This window comes from Pezoporus wallicus, unplaced genomic scaffold (genome assembly GCF_028554395.1).
Source record: "Pezoporus wallicus isolate ANWC-B61680 ecotype Strahan unplaced genomic scaffold, APGP_CSIRO_Pwel_v1 contig_12096, whole genome shotgun sequence".
NCBI classification, from domain to species: Eukaryota; Metazoa; Chordata; class Aves; order Psittaciformes; family Psittacidae; genus Pezoporus; species Pezoporus wallicus.
In genome coordinates, this window is record NW_026636881.1 from 201,584 (window position 1) to 223,334 (window position 21,751).

General features: G+C 37.6%; 1 pseudogene; it reads right to left on the minus strand.

The window, feature by feature from the left end:
* Positions 1-7,442: 7,442 nt before the first annotated feature.
* On the minus strand, positions 7,443-21,551 carry LOC130595358 (E3 ubiquitin-protein ligase RMND5A-like; annotated as a pseudogene).
* Positions 21,552-21,751: the final 200 nt, after the last annotated feature.

Below are 21,751 nucleotides of genomic sequence, written 5' to 3' on the forward strand. Positions count from 1 at the left end.
TATGGTTTTGATATTAAAGTATAATCCTTATCAACACCACTTATTTCGCCTCAGAATTAATTTACTAAACAAACTCAGTTTCTTTAGGGCAGCTCAGAAAATTTCTGTACCCTTTTGTATCTTCTGAAGGTGGACAGATGGGTCAGCTGGCTCTCCAAGGGTGATGGTGGTCTTGTGCTCCATCCTGCTTTTTTGAGGGAGCCAGCTGGTGGGGCTGTGCAAATTCCCTGCGAAGCACAAAGATCTGGCAGCAGTTTCCACATGAAGCCATGCAGGCTGCATCGCACCAGTCCCTGAAGGTTTTAAATTCTTCTACATTGGGGAGCACCAACTGCTGTGGGATGCCAGCAGAGGTAGCTTCTTCCAATGACTCCCTTCAAGAAAGCTTGCTGCAGAGATTAAGCAAATGAGCAAGTGGCTGGCTCTCCCTTCAAGAATATTTATTAAAATAAAAATATGCAACTGGTTCAGACCCTGAAGATTCAGTGTAGGAGGGAAGGGGGTCTTATTTTAGCAATACTGTTTCATCCACAGTGAAACAGGATTAAGATTTGACGTATGCTCTTTTATTTGTGTATGATTTATCTACAGAAGCAGCTTAATGTGTTGGCGGAACAGCACCCATCAACAGAACTGAAGAAGCCAACAGCAGTTTATCTGCCTCCAGACATAGCTGGGCAAGCCATACATTTGTGCAGAAGAATCAAGTCTGTCAAACAGGCAAAAGAAATTCTATCTTTGAACCCATTAGTGAGCTGACATTATCCACAGTTATTTTTATTAACCGAAAATAAGTTTAGGTAAGCATGTAAGAGATGAGTACTGCTCAGGTTTGTGGAAAAGCACAAATGAATCGCAGTGATGCAAATACCATACTATCTGTCTTGCTGGCTGGTCACGGCATACATTTTTATCCATTCACTAAAACAGTTGTCATTTAAGCACATCTCCTCAAGTTCTCTGAGCATGACATATAACCTGATTTTCTGCCCTATGAAAAGGATGAGATGGGACAAAGGGTGCAGTCGGGGGTTTCAGATGTCAGGATGAAAAAATCATTTGCTGGTCCCAAAGGCCAAAGCCAGTGTCTCTGCTGTAGAGATTTCCTGTGCACTAGCAGCTGCTCTCTGTCATGGTAGCTTGGAAAGGAAAACAAGCAGCATCTGAAGAGACACATTATGCTATACCCTGTCTCTTTATGACAACTGTACTACAGCAGATTTGATGTGTCCCTTTGTCCTTATTAACTAAGGGACTTGACGCTTTCAGTGTAATACTGTTGCTTCCCTGAGCAACCCATTTCAGTGCCTCACCACCCGCACAGTAAAGAACTTCTTCCTTATATCCAATTTAAACTTCCCCTGTTTAAGTTTTAACCCGTTACCCCTTGTCCTATCACCACAGTCCCTAATGAAGAGTCCCTCCCCAGCATCCCTATAGGCCCCCTTCAGGTACGGGAAGGCTGCTATGAGGTCTCCACACAGCCTTCTCTTCTCCAGGCTGAACAGCCCCAACATCCTCAGCCTTTCTTCATAGGGGAGGTGTTCCAGTCCCCTGATCATCCTCATGGCCCTCCTCTGGACTTGTTCCAACAGTTCCATGTCCTTTTTATGTTGAGGACACCAGAACTGTACACAATACTCCAAGTGAGGTCTCATGAGAGCATGTTACTAATTGTAACAAAGTTAGTTGTGAATATTCTTACTGACTGTAAGAAAGTCAGGCACATTCAAATGTTTTTTCCAGTGATACTGTCATTGATGTGCCCCCTAATTTATTAAGAACGTGGTAAAACTCCACACACAAAATCCTGCATTCTAAAACTGGTGAAACAATAAGATATTTCATGGAAGATGGTTAATGTAATTAAGCTTATGATGTAAAGAAATTTGCCCCCTCATTACATCTGGAGAAAATAATCATTTTTGTAATGTAAGCTGTGAGTTTATACAAGCATCTCAACTTTCTCCCTTCAGTTCTTGAAGATGAATCCAGGTTGCAGGGAAAATCATCCAAGATATAGGAGCTCACACAACAGTGATTCCCATGAATCTGTCTCTGATGACAGTTGTTGTACTTAGGCCTCTTAATTTCTGTGATCCTGCAGCCTGTCTCCTTGCCTCCCTCACTATTTTTTCAGTCACACCTTCAGATACAAGGCTTGGGTTCGGAATGGCAATTTCTTTTTAAGCCTGACTTTTACAGGCTGAGCTTTTGCACGCCAAAATGTCTTCAGCTAGCTTAACAGCATTACAAGCATATTCCCACCAGCTGTAGTAGGGTAACCTATGTCTAAAGGGACAGTTCCCACTTGTCTGACTACCAAACAAATGTCTCAATTAGCAAAAATACAAACAAATCATATTAATAATAGAAAAGACTTACAATTTTTTTCGGTTGCACCACTTTTGACAAAATCCCTGGCTGTCACTACATAACAATTAAGGGATTTATTTGGCTGAAACATCTACACTGACAAAAATAAAGATTGGAGATTTTGAAAAGGGTTAAATATTATGCAGGTAGTCCAGATGCCAACATAATACAGTGATAACATATGAGAAAAATCATAGATCTGTATCTAACTGCATCACTGTTTCAGGTCCTTTCTACAGCTCTTGTTTTCCTACACATCAAATAATTCTGGGGAAAAAAAAAGTGAAAATACTTTTCACAGAATTGAAAACTTAGAATGTTTCTATTAAAAAAAAAACCAAAACCCACAATCAAAAACAAAACAAACCAAAACCTGGTAAATAAGAAACAACACAAAGAAAATTAACTGATCTTCAATCACAACCTTTATCTACCTAACATAAAATGAATTGAAAGAAAAGGTCTTCTGTAAAGATAATGTTAAAATTTCAACTTAACCAAACTGAAAACACACTCCCCCATATTACTTCACATTTGCAGTGGTAGTTTCAGCAGTATAACCTTTTTTTAGATTATCTTTCCAAACAAGACTGCACTTCTGTGTGCACATTACTATCTATGTAACCAAGTACTGATTTATGATTCTAGGCTTACAATAAAATCTATCAACATTTCAAAAACTGAATAAGCCAGAGAAATACTGGCCAGCAGTACCTGAGATTTAACTAATCTGTTTTCTAACCCCTTTGAGGGCCTGATAGTCTTTAATAGTACATGGATTTTCTGTCTTTTTTGTAAACAGACAGAATGACTTAAGTAATCATGAGACAAGACTCTCAAAAACATACACATATTTGAAAATCATGAGATAAAATATAAGCACAAATTTATAGATGCATCTAATCACCTCCTTGTGGGTTCACATATATATGGGTATATATGCACATGCATATACATATATTTGCGTCAAACACCAAGTCTTGAATGCATACTTCAAGAGAAAGGTTAAAATCACTCCATCTCCCAGGCACTGGAAGAAATTTGACAACACAATACAAAAAATATGAAAGAATGAGAGAAACAGGGAAGTCCACAGACTGAGAGGGACATTAACCTTTCCATTCAAATCTCATAAGAATGGTACATGTGAGAGGTCACTCTGCCCATCATGCGAAGCCAGTACTTACACAACATGTTTGCAGTTATTTCCATCTACATATTATGTCTCAGGATTTGTTGAGATCCTTTCGCCCAACACAAGGCATTCCAAACCATCAGAGGAATACTATGCTACAGTTATTTTAGTATATGCTATTAAAATCTAGATGCATTTATCCTTCCAAAGTACAAGCAGTAGATATACAAATGCCTTTCCTATTTATGAATACTGGGAAGTTAGTCCATGTAAATGTTTGCTGAAATTAAGAGACTTCAGTGACAGTTCCAGAAACTGAATCTCAAAAGTTTTTATTAGTATCCTCAGTTTTTCTGATCATTTTGTTCAAAAATTCAGGCTTCCCAGCAGGCTTTTAGCTATATTGTTGGTTATTTCCCTGACTCAGCAGACTGAATTGAAATGTCTAAAGAATAGGAGAAACAAAAATTTGTCCTTATCTACATAATTTCAGCATTTGGAGAAGAGATGTTGCAGACAATTTTATAAATGCACAGATACCTTGTATTTAGATCCCAAATGCTCAGGATACCACCATGGTCTATTACATGAGAGCTTGAAAAATGTTCTAAATATTTTAAATGGAGCAAGTCAGCAAAAAATGGTGTTTTATGAAAAATTTAACTACTAATATATATATACACTTATAAACTATTATTGCTGCAATCCTTCGTGTTAGCTGTAGAACGACAGTCAATGGTAGCTGGTGAAATTCTGGTTCCTGTGATATAGATTCCTGAGAGGCAATTGAAGGGGTTTTGTGTTGGTTGCGATAAAGATTATTTTGCTCTAATGCTCCATGCAGCAGTTTTGAATTATACTTTCCAGAAGAAGCAGCATGTATGCCACCACTTTTATAGCAATACATTTGTTCCACAGTCACAGAATCCCATAGCAAATGTGTAAAAGGGAAGAATAATATCCTGTGGATAATATGGGGGACACATTACAGAAGTCCAGCATTGTTCACATTAACTGGATGGTTCATGTGGGTTCTTCAATGTGAAATAAACCATGTGAAGTTACTGTGATTATATTAAGTATTTGAAGTGCCAACCAGTCTTAAAACATGGAAGAATGTTAATTAGTATAGAAAAAAAACAAAACAAAACAAAAAGAGAACATATTAATAACTAGAATATCTATATTGTAACAAATTATTTGTACACAACCTACCCATCAATGAAACATTTATTGGGGTATAACTTGTCAGGAGATTGTTTTCTTAACTTGAATCATACCTGGTATCAAAAGGTCTCTTCAAAGATGAAGGGCTGAAAGATATCTCCTAGTTCTACTGTCCCTGCTGTGTGTCTACTACAGTAATTAGAGTTCTAGAGAGATGCTCTATATGAGTGCAATTAAATGCTTCTCCTTGATTTTATGCTTGAATATTAGTGGACACAAACCCAATTATTTTTCAGAGCCTTGCTCTTGTATTGCAGTGAAAGTTTTCATTATGCTTGACAACAACTTCTGAAGCCAGTGAGTTGTTTTTGTACAAAGTAGTAGGAAAAAGAGAACTGTTTTTAACTAATGAAAAAACCTGAAAGACAATTGACTTCAATTCCTTAAGTGTAAAAAATTACGTGATTGATCTGAAATACCTGGGAAAAGCATGAAGAAAAGCAGAAAAGCAAGATAAGAAAACTAAGGCCTTAGAATTGGATTACAAATTTGAACATCTTCAGCTTCATAACAAAAAGACAGTAAGTCTTTAATGTGTTCAGAGGTAATTTCTGAGAAGTGCTTCTGCAGATTTACAGCTGATGGCACACAGGTAAAAAGGGATCCAGGTAGGGAAAGAAACAGCTTGAAAGACATTTTTGGAATGATGTGGGCAGCTATTGTAGAAATCCCCTTTGCAGAGCATAGTGCAATTTAATTTCCTCTAAGAAACTCATAAACAAGCCCCCAGCCGTGTGTATGTAAATATTTTCCCTTCAGGACTAGAACTGTCATCAAATCAGAAAGCATGTTCACTGAACTCCAATAACCTGTCTCTGCTGCTCAGATATTCCATAAGAAAGTAGAGGAGGAATTCATCAGAGGATGTATATATCAGCACTGCCCACTGCCAGTGCCTTAATCTGATCTATAATTGACTTGAAGTCCTAAAATATGTTCTTGAATAGCTTTTCAAAAATATTTCATTAAGAAGAATTACTTATTCATGTCTGTCTCATTTAGGATATGCCATTTCACAGCTTAAATACAGACTGTGTAACATAAAAATTGTTTCTATCGTTATAAAGTCTCCCACTTTTTCATTTAATTTACTCAAGTGATTTCCCCTTTTTCTGTCAAGTACCACAGGAACAGAGTTCCAAATCCCTCATCTGCTTCTCTACATATTGTTTATAATTCCCTTCAAAGATAAAAACATTTGCACTTTCAGAGTAACTGTTTGGACTATATGCCCTTACTCTCCAGTCTTCCCTCTATCAGCAATATGTTATCTGAAGAACATAACAACGCTAGAGCTTCCGAGAATGACATTCAAATTAATTTAGTGTTTTTACCTGCAACCCCCTGCTAGGCAATTTGAAATGAATGAAAGACAATAGAAACTTCTCCTTGTACACAGGCCAGCCTATACAAATAAAGGATACTTTTGGTGCATGGTGCTGTCAGTAAGCTCTGGATTCTGTATGACTAAATAGGAGATCCAATGTTGTCTCCTAAGAAAGTTGTGCTGGACACAGCATGCAGTACGTCTTAGAAAACTGTATCAAAGATTTCTAGATATTGTACAGTCTATAATGAACAATAGCTACTGCTCTAAGGCGAACAATAGTTACTGATCTAAGGTCTGCCATTCAGGTAGAACTGATGAGTAATCACTTCACAAGCTAGTGTGATAACCTCCAGAGAGATTAAGTACCTTTTCATTAAGCACAGCTCCAATTACTCCAGAGTTACTTTGTAAGGAAATATGGCAATATCACAGTAGATTTAAACGATAAGCCGTAAAGCTTCTACTCCTTGCATTGATAACTGCTGAAAAGCATAATACAAAAAGTAATAATTAAATAAACTGGGGTTTTTTACGTTTGTTATGTAAAATGCTCTATTTATAGTGCTTTTTTTTTGCTTTTATTTTTCTTTTTAGGGATGACTTAAAAAATACACGAATGCGTCATAAAAGAATAGAAAAAAAAAATAAATAAATACTTCAGATAGACATAGCTTGAATCAACAGATCTCATACCACACAGTGAGATTACAATTTAAAACAATTAATTAAACAATTTAAACAGTTTTGTTTTACTAATATTCGGAGGCGGGGAGGGGGGAGGATGTTGTATAAAATCAGGATCTGGTTATAAATTATTAGAGATGGTTTGTTGGCAAGTTGCTTGGAGAAAACAAAATACAAGAGATGCCTGGTCACCTGAATGTTGAAAATGGCTGTGTACTGATTTAAAAGTAAAAGAGGAGAGGTTAAGACATGGATATAATTGGAAGCCTCATCTATCAGAGTATTTAAAGGAGCGCATGTATCTGGAATTATGTAGTAGAAATGTAGCACAATACGTGTTAAACTGATGCATTGAAAGTAACTCATTGGGGGAAAAAGATCATATTCTAGTTGTCAGCATCTAGAATATGTCTAACCTATCCAGGGATATTTCACACAGTAGATAACCTAAAAATCTCACCAACTACTACACCACCATCAGAACAAAAAGGTTCTTAAATATAGTATTCCTAAAAATAATGTGAAACTCTCTCCCCTCCATAACTCTAGCTCACTGGAAATCATTACACAAACTGTTAATAAATGCATTAACAAACTTGCAAGATCCTTTTGGCAGAGAAAAGGGTGTGTGCATTCAGGGAATGCCTCACATGCACACCCAGTCTTCTGAAACTGACTCAGGCTACAGTGTCATGGGAACTGGGTCTCATCCGAACCCATAACTGAAAAGGTGGTGACCAAAGGAGCCTCCAATGCCGCAGCTGGCTTCAAATCAAACAGCGGCACTATAGAAAGAGACACCTTTAACCAACAATCAAGGAGCTGTTACAAAATGCAGCATTCATACAAAGGCATCAATCTGCAGTTTATGCCAAGATAGCACAATGTACTTTTTGAGAGCTTCTCAAACAGGACAGAGAAAGCATTAGAAACACAGAAACATGTGCTACATCCATTTCTCCTCACCCTCCCCTTTTACAGTTCACTAAAGAAGCTTAGTGGTTTATAAGGAAGAATAGGATAAATCAGAGTTTGCCCTGAAAAGCCTGCAGCCAGGATGCAAGAGCATAAGGGGGATGCCACAAAACAGCAGTAACAGCCTGAACACAAATCACCACAAATGAATCAAGAGAGTATACTCTGATTAGGAGTCAGGTTGCCATGAGTAGGAATTTGCAAACAGGCTAATGCTCTCAGATTACACGTTGCCATGTTTCACATACTCATTTAATCACTCAAACTCACCATTTATAATGCTCACACTATATGTTTACAAAAGGTAAATGCACTGGTTTTGAATAAGATCAGCTTCTCAGGCCTTAAAATGCAGACATTCTTGAGTTACTGAGCAGAGGAAATCCTACCCTCACTTAGTACTTGCTCCTTCATGGCGTAGTGCTCCCACATGCTCCTACGTCACTGGGTTTTGGAGAGATGTGTAGCATAGACACACCATGAATATAATACGAGACAAGATTTTAAGGGACAGAAGAGAAACCACATCTGTATGATTGCTTGGGGTTTTTACTGTATCCCAAACCACAAGCAAGGATAGCAATTCCCCCTTTGCACAGAGGCAAGTATTTAAATAGAAATATCAGATTTTTACTCAAAAATGATTGAATACAGGATATTAAAAACTGCACTTGAAGTACCACTTTCAAGCAATCTTTGAAAACATAACAGGCACATGAGAAAAGATTCACTAATGTGCAACGCAGAGATGGCTTCTGTCTTCCTAAACCTATAGATATCACCAGTTCCAGCATAATAACAGTAACCTCTTTTCAGCCATACAGTCCTCCAATTAAAAAAGGAAATTTGCCTTTAGATGTTCTTCCCTACCACTACTAATGCAATGGGTCATTAACTTTAATAACGTGAATGTGTTACACTAGACCAGTGCAATTAGTGTACAAGATAATATTTTAAGAGCACATTTTGCACAGTAGTTAACTAGTAGATAATGGATCTTCAAGAAGCTTTACACCCTATATGGGCTACCAAATCCTCACTACCTAATGGCACTTAGACAAACTACAAGAAAGCAGCATATATCCAGCTCACCCACTGAACAACGTAATCTTAGATCTAGGTGAGCACTGTTTAATGACTGCACCAAAGTGTGTTTTGCTGTTTTAACGGACTTAAACCTATCTTTCAGAGCCTTTAAGCACTTGTTCAGTGGTAATGGAAGGGTATATAAAATTTATTTACATTTCTTCAAACTACTTCTGGATTTGCAGTGCATAAATCCACCTGGAGTATTGTGTGCGGTTCTGGTGTCCTCAACATGAAAAGGACATGGAACTGTTGGAACAAGTCCAGAGAAGGGCCACGAGGATGATCAGGGGACTGGAGCACCTCCCCTATGAAGACAGGCTGAGAAAGTTGTGGCTGTTCAGCCTGGAGAAGAGAAGGCTGCGTGGAGACCTCATAGCAGCCTTCCAGTATCTGAAGGGGGCCTATAGGGATGCTGGGGAGGGACTCTTCATTAGAGACTGTAGTGAAAGGACAGGGGGTAACGGGTTCAAACTTAAACAGGGGAAGTTTAAATTGGATATAAGGAGGAAATTCTTTCCTGTGAGGGTGGTGAGGCACTGGAATGGGTTGCCCAGGGAGGTTGTGAATGCTCCATCCCTGGCAGTGTTCAAGACCAGGTTGGACGAGGCCTTGGGTGACATGGTTTAAGTGTGAGGTGTTCCTGCCCATGGCATGGGGGTTGGAACTGGGTGATCTAAAGGTCCTTTCCAATCCTAACTATTCTATGATTCTATGATCATTATGAAGTATTTTATTTTCTATTTATTATACAAAAGGTGCTATAGCAGCACAGTTTCTCCCAGCTCTTCTATGAAATAACTTGTTCTTATGTGGTTTTGCAATACTTCAATATAAGGTTAAATTGACTAATAGGATTTCCCATACTAAATTGCACCATTTATATGTCAAGTCCAATGTCTTGCCTCCAGCAACAGCCAGCATTCAGTAATTTACAAGGAAACTAGTAAACAAATACTGCTTTTCAACAATTGCTGTAGTTCTGGCCACAAAGGAAGTCGTTTTCTGCCTCCTGAAACAGTTATTTTATTCCCAGAGCTCTTTAAATCTGTTTGTGCCAGACTTCACCCGAATGTGTCACAACCTTGCTAACACAAACACAGGGAAAGCTTCCAGATACCATCCAGCTCAGACTTGTATTTCAAAAGGTCTTCCTGCCAGCACCATCTGATCAAACACGTGGACCTCTCTTTCATTTTCCTTTCTTCAAAAGAAAGTCTTTTTTAGGCACTCTCCCTCCCCCTTCTCCTGATCCCACCTGCCTTTTTTTCCAAGCATGGCACTGGTTAAAAATGGTGCTTGTTTTAAATTGCTGCTTCCAGCTCCAGCAAAAGTAGTAAATAAGTAAACAAAACCTTTTTTTCAGCACTGTGTCTCTTTTCAGTCTGGAGGTGCAGCTGTAGTATAAGTACCCTGCCTCCATCTCCAGCAAGTAAAGGCTAGGAGAAATTATTGCTTTGTCTGCAGTGTTATGATTGCTTCCCCCATCCCCAAAGTACTCTGAAATACCGTAACAGAATGAAAGGTAAATGTCTAGGTCACACAGAAGCTATGAAAAGTAAATGAGTCATATATAATCACTTTCACATACTGATTGGCATCACCTAAATGTTTGCTCATGTCATTATTTCTACTATGATTCCACTCAGTCTGAGGGTCAGAAATGTTCTAATTCCTATCACACATTGTTTAGTTACTTTGTCTTGTTTGCTCTTATATCAATTAAATTGCTTTCTTTTTCTCAAGTTTGCATCTCAACTCTCACAGTATACACAGCAAACACGCAGGCCACAGTCCTCTGCTCTTCTTAACGTAGACATAGTTCAGTGGTTATCGCATTTCCTCTCCAGGCTCCTTTCAGACTAAATTCACTTTCTTTCTGCACATGACTTAACAAAATTGTGTTTACCTGTCTACCTAGGCCTTACAAAGACATGTTGGATATCTACTCTTCTCACCTCACTCAATACAACCATGCATTAGATCTCTTACCACATGGCATTAGCAGCTCAGGACATTCTATATTCCATGTGGTTTCCTTGTAATCATCCTGACTACTATTATTTTCATCTAGCACTATTAACAGAAAATGTTCATTAATTTCAAAGTAATTTTTGCTTTTTCTAAAATTAAGTAACAGCTCCAGTTCTTGAAGTTAACTTTTACAATTTATTCAGCTTAGATCGATTCGCTCTTGTTTTGCAGATTGCAATTGTTCCTTTACTTTATAAGTCACTGCCTGTCTCCTTTTTTCTTGCTGAGGAGAACTAAAATGCAGCTATATATGTCAATATTAATTACACCACACTTGTAATTGATGGAGCTTTCGGCATTTTTTAAATTTGTTTCCCAGGCCTTCATAAATCTAGTGGTAGACCTTCAATTGGCAGAATGAAATGTGATAAAACTCCTTTTCTTCTTTCTCATGTGCTGCATGCTAAGTTACAGTTACCTATAAATTCATTATATTATAAATGACATTAGTCATGTCCTCATTCCACTGACTCATATGTTATAAAGAATGTATTCTAAAAGGGACTCTTGGTAGCAAGATTCTTCTATAGCTATTGCATTCTGCTGACAGCAGTATTATAATTCTTAATGAAATGTAAGAAAGAAGGGTGCTAGCCTTTCGTGACCTCACAAGAGTATCAAAAATAATGGCAGGAGACATGCACAAATGAATTTTATGTAAAATACAAATGTTTAAAAGAAAGGTACTCTTTTAGTAGGTGAACTAAAGTCAAAGAAAATAGCAGATTAAAAGTAGATAAAAGGAAATCTTTATTATTTCACCTTAAGGAAAAATTCTATGCAATTTAGACAACAGAAGATGTGTTTATACAGATAGACTCTAACTGTATAATTTTATCCATAATCCAATAAATACATTAAAAGTTACCATTTGCAGAAAATTTGATTTTAACATCTTACTTAACTCTATAAATTACATATGCTCTACATTTCAGCTAGTTTCTTATCACTTTAAAATCAGGAATGCAAAATATACTATTATTCCCCAATATTATACAGAAAAAAAGTCTTGATGTTAATCACCAAAAAAATCTTAATCATGGCTAGGTTACAGAATTTTACTACTTTGATGGATTTTTATTTGTGTTTTCTGTGGAGCTAAAAAAAACCTTAAACTTCTAAATAATAATCTGTGTATTGTATATTCAAACCAAAATATGTTTTCATATTTCTAGCCTAAAAATATATAAAAGAGCATACTACTCTTTAGAAAACAGCTGTTTAAAATTTACTGGCACTTATAAGTCTAACAAAGCTAACAGAAATAAGAGTCATGCTACAGGTCCCAGTTTAAACCTAGGAATGATGATTAATATAGCTAATTACTCTTTTTAAGATTAAAAATATGAGGTGTTAGGAATCTCAGTGTGTCAATTCAAACTACTTCTTTATGTGCTATAGTAAAAAAAAAAGACTGGAATTTCTAGACAGATAGACATTAGAATTAAGGAACAGGATTTGTTTCTTTGTTTTCTAAAATAAACTCCATGGAGTATCACACTGGCACTGCAGGTTTTCAGTTGTGTTAAATATCTGCCAAAACCCAGCACAAATGAAAATCTTCATTAGTGTTGCTAAAAAAGGAAAAAGAAAAAAAAAAAAAGCCATTAATTCACAGTAATTCAGAGCGAGATGGCTTAGAGAGTTCAGAAGATCCCCAAGGTCTTTCTACTCTGTTGGTTAATCAAAACTTCAGCAAATACAGCAAATCAAAAGCCTTATTTCAAAAGATCTCTTATCTCACTACCCTTATCTTAGTATCTTTACCGATGTCTTAAATGTTGTTAATATGAGAGATACACATGGGTATATTACTTATGTACTCATTCTATCTAGCAGCCCTAATTATGGACTCTTTGATGTTATACAAAGACAGAAAAGAAATTATCCCTGCCTTCAACCAGATTAAAATGGAAATTTAAAGCAAAACAAGGAAGACAAAGGCTGACTTTCTGAAACTGTCACAGCACAGCAACAACTGAACTATTTTCAAGTGAGAGTTTCAGAGAGGAGTTAAAGAGGGCTATGCAAGTCGTTCTGGAAAAAAAAATAGCTGCATGTTTAGTACTTAGTGATAAAAACTGAGCGAGCTGGAAACTGGTCAGTTTCTATTACTGAGTGAAAGACATGACCCCTAGCTATGACCTCTGCTTGATAATAGGTAAATTGGGATTTGATAGGTAACAAGGACTGAAGCAAAGAAAGAAGAGGCATGGGTAGAAAAGTAAAGTAGGACAAGGGTACATCCAACACCTCAGATCAAAGCCAAATGAAGTAGCAAGAGTAAAGAAACCCATAACCAAGGTGCTGGCTGCAAAGTCTGTATAAAATCTAGGGTGGGAGATGGCAAATGCAAGAGATTATGTGACAGATGGAGAAAGACAAAAAAAGAGAATGTATGCTATATATTAGAGTAACAAGGGGAAGGGACTGTGTCCTGGGTTCAGCAGTAGCAGTCATGTTTTTCCTTTGTGTTAACTGGTGCAGTGCTGTGTTTTGACTTCTAGCTTGAGAACAGTGTTGGTGAAGCCGATGTTTTCGGTTGTTGCTAAGTGATGTTTACCCTGACCAAGGACTCTGTGAGGCTCATGCTCTGCCAGGGAGGAGGGGAAGCTGTGAGGAAGCAGAGACGGGGCGCCTGACCCGGGCTAGCCAGGGAGGTATTCCATACCACAGCACGTCATGGCCGGGGTGGGTAACTGGGAGTTACCCGGAAGGACAGGGGCTTCCGGGTGGAACTCGCTTTCTTGGCCGGTGGTATCGTATTCTCTTCCCTTGTTATTTTCCCTTATCATTGTTTTAGCTGATAGTAGCGGTGGTGATTTGTTGCTGGACTGTTCTTGTCTCAACCCGTAGGAGTTGCACTCTCTCGATCCTCCTCCCCGTTCCTCCGGGAGCGGGGAAGGGGAGAGCCCCAGTGCGGGGGGGGGGGTGGGGTGGGAGACGGACACGGACCTTGATTGTTGTCAGCTCGACACCACTCACTGGGAGTGAGTGAACAAGTTACCTGACTGGGTTTAAACCACGACAGACTGAGATACCATTTCAGAGGGTAGAGAAAACTTGGATGCAGCCGTGTTCAAAAGAGGAAAAAAAAATTGAAAATGGGAGGGAAAAGCATCAAATCACAGGAATGAAAGAGGAGAAGCCCAGCATGTACAAAAAATTATAAAGCCCAATACACAATGCAAGATACCAAACGACTTTATTTTTTTAGATGTCTAAATATATTTAGCCTCCACATGCTAAATTATCATAGCCAAAACAGCCTTTTCAAAATTAAAAGAACTGGATATTACAGTAGCAAGGGGAAGGTTAAGGAATATGAACACATAAACAGAAAGGTGCTACATATTTCATAGCATTTAGTCAATATTCCCCCACTGTTTATGTGTTTGGCTTACAGCTGTAAATGTGTAAAAACTAACAGGTACTGAGCAGCTGTAAGTGTCTCAATTGGTGAATCCTTGAGAAAATATAACCTGAAGTGAATCAATAACTGAAATTGAACCTTTTCATCAACAGCTTTAGTGTGGAGTGGGTTTGAATGACTTTCATAAAACCACAATTACTGCCATCTCAGTACACCAAATTATTAAAATATCCAGCCTTCTCTCAACCCAGTTAGTGTTTAAAATGACAATAGATGCAAATGTGGCTTCAAAATGTAATAAGGTTCATGTTAGGCAATTCTGCATCTAATGTGCTTCTGTGAATTACAGAAAATTTTCTAAAATCTTCAGTGATCAATTTTGAAAATCAAACCAAGGGAGGAAATACTGAACAGCTGGCAAGATTGATTTTAAGTGGCAATTATTCTAACACTTAAAATGAGACTAAGATTGGCACTGCATAGAACTATGGTTTTCTTATGAATTTCATATCATATGAAGTCACTTAGAAATAAAATTAACATTCATTCTGCAAATAAAAACAAATCTCTGAGTATTAAAGCTACATGTTCCTCTAGGAAGCAGGAAAACTATTGTAAGCAAAACCGTTGAAAATGCAGTGAAAAAAAAAAAAAGAATCCATTTTATCCTCTTCCAGATGTGTGAAAAAGTGAGTTTAGAAAGAGTTAGAGGTAACAGGCCATATAGATAACTCTAAAGCTGGCTTATCAGCCAAAGTTATTAAAAAGGCTATATGACTTTTACACATTTTTAGAGTAAGAATATTCATCCACATTGTTTTCTTAGGTGTAAGAAGAAAGTACATTAGTCAGGTGTCATAGAAACTCTTGTGTACTTGTAGCAGTAAAGCAAACAATTCAAATCAATAAGCCACTCTTTTTGTGATTATAAGGCATTTTGGCTCCAGTTGCAGTTTACATCATATTTAGCCACTCCAGACCATATCAGCTTCAATGTATCTCTTATCACTAAGAGGGACAGCATAGGGTGCAACATGCATGAATCACATAAATTCGGGTTTTGGCTGCTAAAAGAGCATTCACATAGTTTCCAGGCTAATCCATAAGAAAAATTCTTGTCTCAAGAACTAGAATGAATTGCCTAACACCAAAGAGGTAAGACCTAAAGCTATATTAGCAATGGTTAATTATATGGCTTTACAAGAGAAATACATTTTTTTAACCTACAAAATATCGTAACCCAAATGGTAGACATCTATGCTTCTGGACTGACAAAAGATAAAGCAAATAATCCTTCTGCTGAAGCTAAAGGACCATCAAAAACATGTTAATTGCTTAGTATTTGCAGCCAGGCAGATGCAATAGCAAAACTTTCAAATTCCATTAAGTCACCAACGAGATTATAGCAAAGCTTTTACTTATTCTCACATTTGCTAGAAAACAAAAACAACAGCGAAATAAACAAGAAACCTAACCAGCCACAAAACAAAACAAAAAAAACACTAATTTCTGATGTTGTGAACATTAGTCATTCACATCATGTAGTAAACAAACTGGGGCTATCCTGGGGTTTTTCAGATTTCTCTCAAACCAAAGAAAGCTCTGTCAATTTGAAAAGAAGCCATTTCAGACACACTAAAACCTGCAAAAAACTGCCAGTAGCTAGCAAGCTTCTGAGCTTCTGTATCATCAAACTGCTAAGTTAAAAAAACAAAACAAAACAATAATATGCACTGCGTATAACCCAGATTATGTCATTTTGGTTCCTTCTGAAATTAAAACCACTTTGCCCATCTAGCTTCCATCAGCAAGACACATTGAACTGTAGGGGTTTAAGGTTGTTCCTCAGGTATGCCTATGCATACCAACAATTCTTTACTGTCAACTTTAAAACAAATGAGAAAACAAATAAATTATAACTCAGTTCATAATAAAAAGTTGCAAGAGGACAGAGTTGCTTTAGAAACACTAAGGGAAAAAAAAAAAAGAAAACAATTCACTTTTCAAAGTAAATTATGGTCTTTTTTACCACATCAGGTGCTGGGCTTTTGTTCTTTTTTTCACCTTTATTTAAATTTTTGGCTATCCTTGGACTTTTTCTTATAAATGTCATTGCTAACAGAATGGTTATTTCAACAATGCTCATAGAATTTGGTACTAAAAGAAGAGTGTTGTCTATAAGCATATCTGAACGTTTTAAATTTACAAACAATAGAAATGAAAAACCATGCTATGAATACAATGAATAGAAAATATACCTGAGAAAAAAAATCCTCTGTTTATGAACACTTTTTAAACGCAAAGAAATGAATTAACAACCCCCTACAAAAAAACCACTGTTTACTTCTGTAATTAGTTTTTTGAGGGAGAATCTACACTGCAGAAATACCACTCATTCTGCAAAGCATGTCAGAATAAGATTTTGTCAAATGTGAATCCTATCTTTATTTTTTTTCTGTTCGGTCCTTTCTATTTTATTATTCTGTAGAATTTACATGTGATTGTATAATATTGACATTTCCACACCCTTTAGTTAGTATTTAAAATAATGAAACTCTATTGAAAATTGAAATTTGCATCACCCCTTAGGGTGACTAAGCATTAATCCTGGATCTTTCTTAGTTTATTTTTGAACCAGTGTAAGACACAGAGGTTGTGGGGGAGAAGGGCAAGTATTTTTAATCAGAATAAAGATGTAACAAATTGTGGTTGCAATAGAAAAGCATAAAACATACAGAGGAATGATGGTACCAGTCTCTTGCTGATACTATGTCTACTGTGTTCAATTATTGTATACTCCATCTTCCTTTTATTTGCATCATTAGTTCTACTCTGTAACAACTAACAGGTTTAATTTTTTGATCTTCTTTAATTCAACAATTCCAATGACACCCACTGGATCATCAGAAGACAAAAAAAAAAAAAAAAGATACATTTAGACACCCAAAACTGAGGATATTAAGCACAGAATCCATTGGTACCATTGAAATTTTTCCTCAGTCTTGGACTGCTGTCACCATTGAAGAAGATAGCAGCATTAACAGGAATTGTACTAAACATAAACTGTTATATTTAAGTATATGTAAATTGCCAGATCTTTTGGCAATGTTAAAAATACAAGAAAGGCCAGTTTTTTGAGACATCAGTTCCAGTGATGTACACAATATTTTGCGTTAGGAAGTGAGTAAACAGGATACTTCTAAGAAGCAACATCCTGAATTTTTGAAGTTTACTTACCTTATCTTCACCTCATAGTGATAGAAGAACATCAAATGATACATAACAATTTTTTTGTGGTGTTACCTGGATGTGCTCTGATCAGGCACCTCAGCGGAGTTCTATGTTTTCTTCTGGTGGTAAGTCACAGGTAAGTAGTATGGAGAGTAACGACTTCTACATAGCTATAGATCAGCTCAGTAGCTTGCTTTTACTCTGGGGAGTCAGATGCACAACTCAATAATAGTAAAACCCTAATGCTCCTGTTAGGATATCATGAGAGATCTGGACATCTGGAACCATAAGGCTGCCAGAATCAGGCTAATGCCTTTGCTTGGCAGAAGGCAATTAAAAGAAAATCTTTCTGTGAAGCTGCCAGCATTTTGAAAATGCTCAATGCCAACAAAGTAGTGCAGAGATCTTCACCTTGATGGTGAGTTTTGACATCACATTACTCATAGTAATTTCATATCTGTGTCCTCTTGTGCCTACAGTCTCAAGCATAATGGATATTATAATTATTTAAGCAGAGTCCTGGATCAGAAGGTGGCTCAAGCAGAAATCTAGGGCAGACCTGGAAATAATACACAGGGGAAAATAAATAGAAGAATAAAATAAAACTGGTAGGAGAAAACAAGTGTTGATAATAGCTACAGGTAGAATTATATAGTTATTGATATCTGTGCTGAATTCAGTGGGTGCTCCTTCAACTGTGCAGTTGAACTATAGACAAAGCAAGATATGTCAAAAATACCATGCTAAATGAAACACTGAAAGGTACAGAGCTTCAGGGTACTTAAGAGTCATGTATTTCATTATAAAGCATATAAAACAAGTTACAGCTGTCAAATTTAAACCATCAATTTAGCATCAGTAAACCACAGACAAGCTTGTAAAATATCATGGGTTTTTCCTGCCCTCAGTGAATCAGGATATACTAGCTGTGGGACTGTAAAGTATGTTACAAACTGCCAGGTCTTTTCCCCCAAACACATAGGAAGTTATGTTATGCTTTGAGAAAAAAAAAAGAAAATCTTTGATTGCAGCATCTGATATTTTTCACTAAAAACATAAGAAACAGTTTCCCCAAGGTAGTCTATTTTGTGAACCTTTTAAGCTTTTTTAAACAGTCATAAAAATTTCTTTTGCTTTTGTTTCCCCATTCTTATTCCCAGATAATACATTTTAATCCACTCTCACTTTCTTCTCTAATGCCTTGTCCTCATTGGAGTGGCTCTTAATTTTCACCAGGGAATATAAGAAGAAAATTAGGTCCATTATATATACATTCACATTAGCAGATGGGATTTCAGGTGAGACACAGGTCGATACAGTGGTACAGAAAAGAAACTGCAGTGTTTCAGCAGCCTTGTAGGTTTTAGAAGGGTGACTTTAAAAATCACCAGTGCCCTCTGCTGCTCTCAGGCTGGTCTTTTGATTTGTGGTGTTTTTCCAGGCAGCTCAGCATAAGTTTGACAGTCCCCCAAGCCTTCCTTAATTACTGCTTCTTTTTAGGATGATTCATGGCTGCTGCTATGCACAGAGTTTTGTCCCTACAAGAGACTACAGCTTCACCTGCCTCAGCACTAACATGGGTTCGTCACTGCAATAGGACATGGAAGGGTGGACTGGGTCCCAGAGTTTATTGCTGATTGGCACCACAGCTCTGCCTGATCTTCCTGCCAAAAGCAAAAGCCTGAAAGGCAGGGAATTTTACTTGTCCCTAAAGACCACAAACAGAAAGAGAAGGCTGTTTTTTGCTTTAGCCTAGGAGGCTTGGTTTTGCAAGAAAAACCCTGTATAGCAAATAGACTAAATCTAATAAAATGAAAACTGAGGGATAAAGAAACATGAGTAGTTACAATTTCAGCAGCTGCACAGCTTAATACCTACCTAGGGGGAAAATCAATCAGCTAGTGTCTGATAAGAGTTTTCTTGATAACATCAGCCATGTGGCTTATACAGCCTCTGAGGAGAGAGTGTTTGTTTTCCTTACCTGTGTAATTCATTTATTAGCCTAAATTTACAGCTGCCAGCATAGAATTAGAATGCTAAACCTAAATGAACACACATTCTGAAGGTTTCAAGGACAGGCAGTTAAAAGCCTAAGACAAAAGTAACAAATTTTTACACAGCAAAGCTAACTATTTTCCATTTCACTCATGTCCCCATAAAAGTAACTGAACTCCTAGTAAAAAAAATCTAGTCAGGAGTTCTGAATTTTGTTTCCATTTCCCTTCCTCAGTCATAGAAAGAAGTATGTAACCCCTGATACAATCCAGTAACTCCCACAGAACATAGGGAGACTGTCAACTTAAGGTGGTGCATCTTTTGTGACTGTAGTCTACTTTTGTATGCATGACCAGAATCCTTCTGTACATTCACTTCTGTACAGGCTGCAATACATGACATAGGATATCGTGGACCACTCTCACAGACAAAATAATGTTAATTACATTGTTTATTCGGTACAGACTTTATGTAAAGGAACAAAAGAAGCTAAAAAAGTTTATTATTCTATTGGGCTAAATATTGGGTCGACTTTTAAAATAACATGGTTCCTGCCTCCAAGTAGTTTATGAGCTAATTAAGGCTTAATTGAGCAAGCAGGATGATAGCAGAGGGAGTAGGAGACAGCTTGGGTGCTCCCCAAATTGTTTGAACTAGAGTCTTCTGCTTTCCCTTCAGAAATGGTTGTTTGGGGGCAGGGAAGGGCCTTGGGGTTTTGGCAGGAAGGGCTGTTATGCATAAACACTGCTTTCACACTTATGGAGAGGAACTCTCATTCCTCTTCTTCTTGATCTTTACAACAAGTTAATGGGCACTGAGGGAAGCAGGCGCTTCTATTTCTGTTATGCTGCTCCAGACACCCTCTGCAGGGACCTGATGGCTTGCAGAACAGGCTTCAATTTCTAACAAAAAGCAGCCCTGCTGTCCACAACCAACTATATCCCAGAACCATAGTATGGGATGTATGTGTGGCTGTCATGCATCTTTTGGCCATTCTACACCAAGAGACAGAGAAGCTTCCAACATAAATATGTTTCATGCTACTACTCTCAGCTTTCCTCTGAAAAGGATTTATTTTACTCATTCTTCAAAGCTGAGATGCTGCCTTTCCTATATGTTACAGTCTGGGCCGAGTGGCAGCCCCAGACCACTGCAATAAAAATGTTAGGCTACACAGAATTTTGTTCTGCTGACAAAGAACGAGACAGGCAGGTATTGAATGATACCAGCACTTTTTACCAAGGTCCACTTCAATCAACAGTTCATCCTTCTGGTTTCAAACACCAGTGCACTGGTGGAAGTTTTTTGCATACTTAAGTGCTTCTCTTTGAGCCTTGGGAAACATGGTCTAGTGTGAGGTCTTCCGGCTCATGGCAGGAGGGTTGGAAACAGATGATCTTAAAGTCCTTTTCAACCCAAACCATTCTATGATTCTGTGACTTGCTGTTTCACCCATCAATAAAATAATGAAATACAATCTGTGTAGTTTAAATTCCAGCGAGCTATTCTGTGCCATAAGCATTTCTATGTTGGATACCACCCATTCTAGTGCAGGTCTCAAAGCTCTAACTTTTAATGATTCCAATATTTGATTCAGCTCCACAATGGTCTTTTTCGGCTTTGATCTATTGATTGACCAGATTCCTCACAAAGTTATTCTGCTATATCCAACATCCCTTGCCTAAAGAAGAGCTTCACCATCACCTCATTGGCTGTTAGCTTGCCAGCACTCATCTATCCCCAAACTGCTGATGTCAGAGTCAAAGTTCTTATATATGGCTTTTCCAACTCAGGATACACCGCTGTGAATGTCTTTATGATAAGAGGACAGTTTTTGAGCTGTGTATTTTATTCTTTTACAACATTGTGTCAGAAGAAGTGAAATTGTCCCTGACAAGTCTCCACCTAGATTCTCAGTATGGAGGATCTCCCACTGCATGTCTTCTGTGCACTGGATGAGCTCTTCAGGGCCCATAACCAGCAAAGGTCTGCAGCACCTTCTCCAGGTCCCACTCCAACTTTATGCACTGGTCCACAGTGGCCAGCACCAGGCCGTGCTGCTTCTTCTGGTTTTGTACTGAAAATTTATGTAAACATGTAACCATATCAAAGGGTTCCCCTTCCTTAAAATAGGAGTCCCAGTTCTCGCATAAACCATGTCACAACCACTCAGCAGCCAAAATACAATGAGGCAATTATTCCCATGCCTGGAATATCCATCTTTACATCTGTCTTAGCAACAGTTTTCTGTATCTTAAAAAGAAAAGCCATTTTGTTTCATATCCTGCCAACTACGCCAAATTGT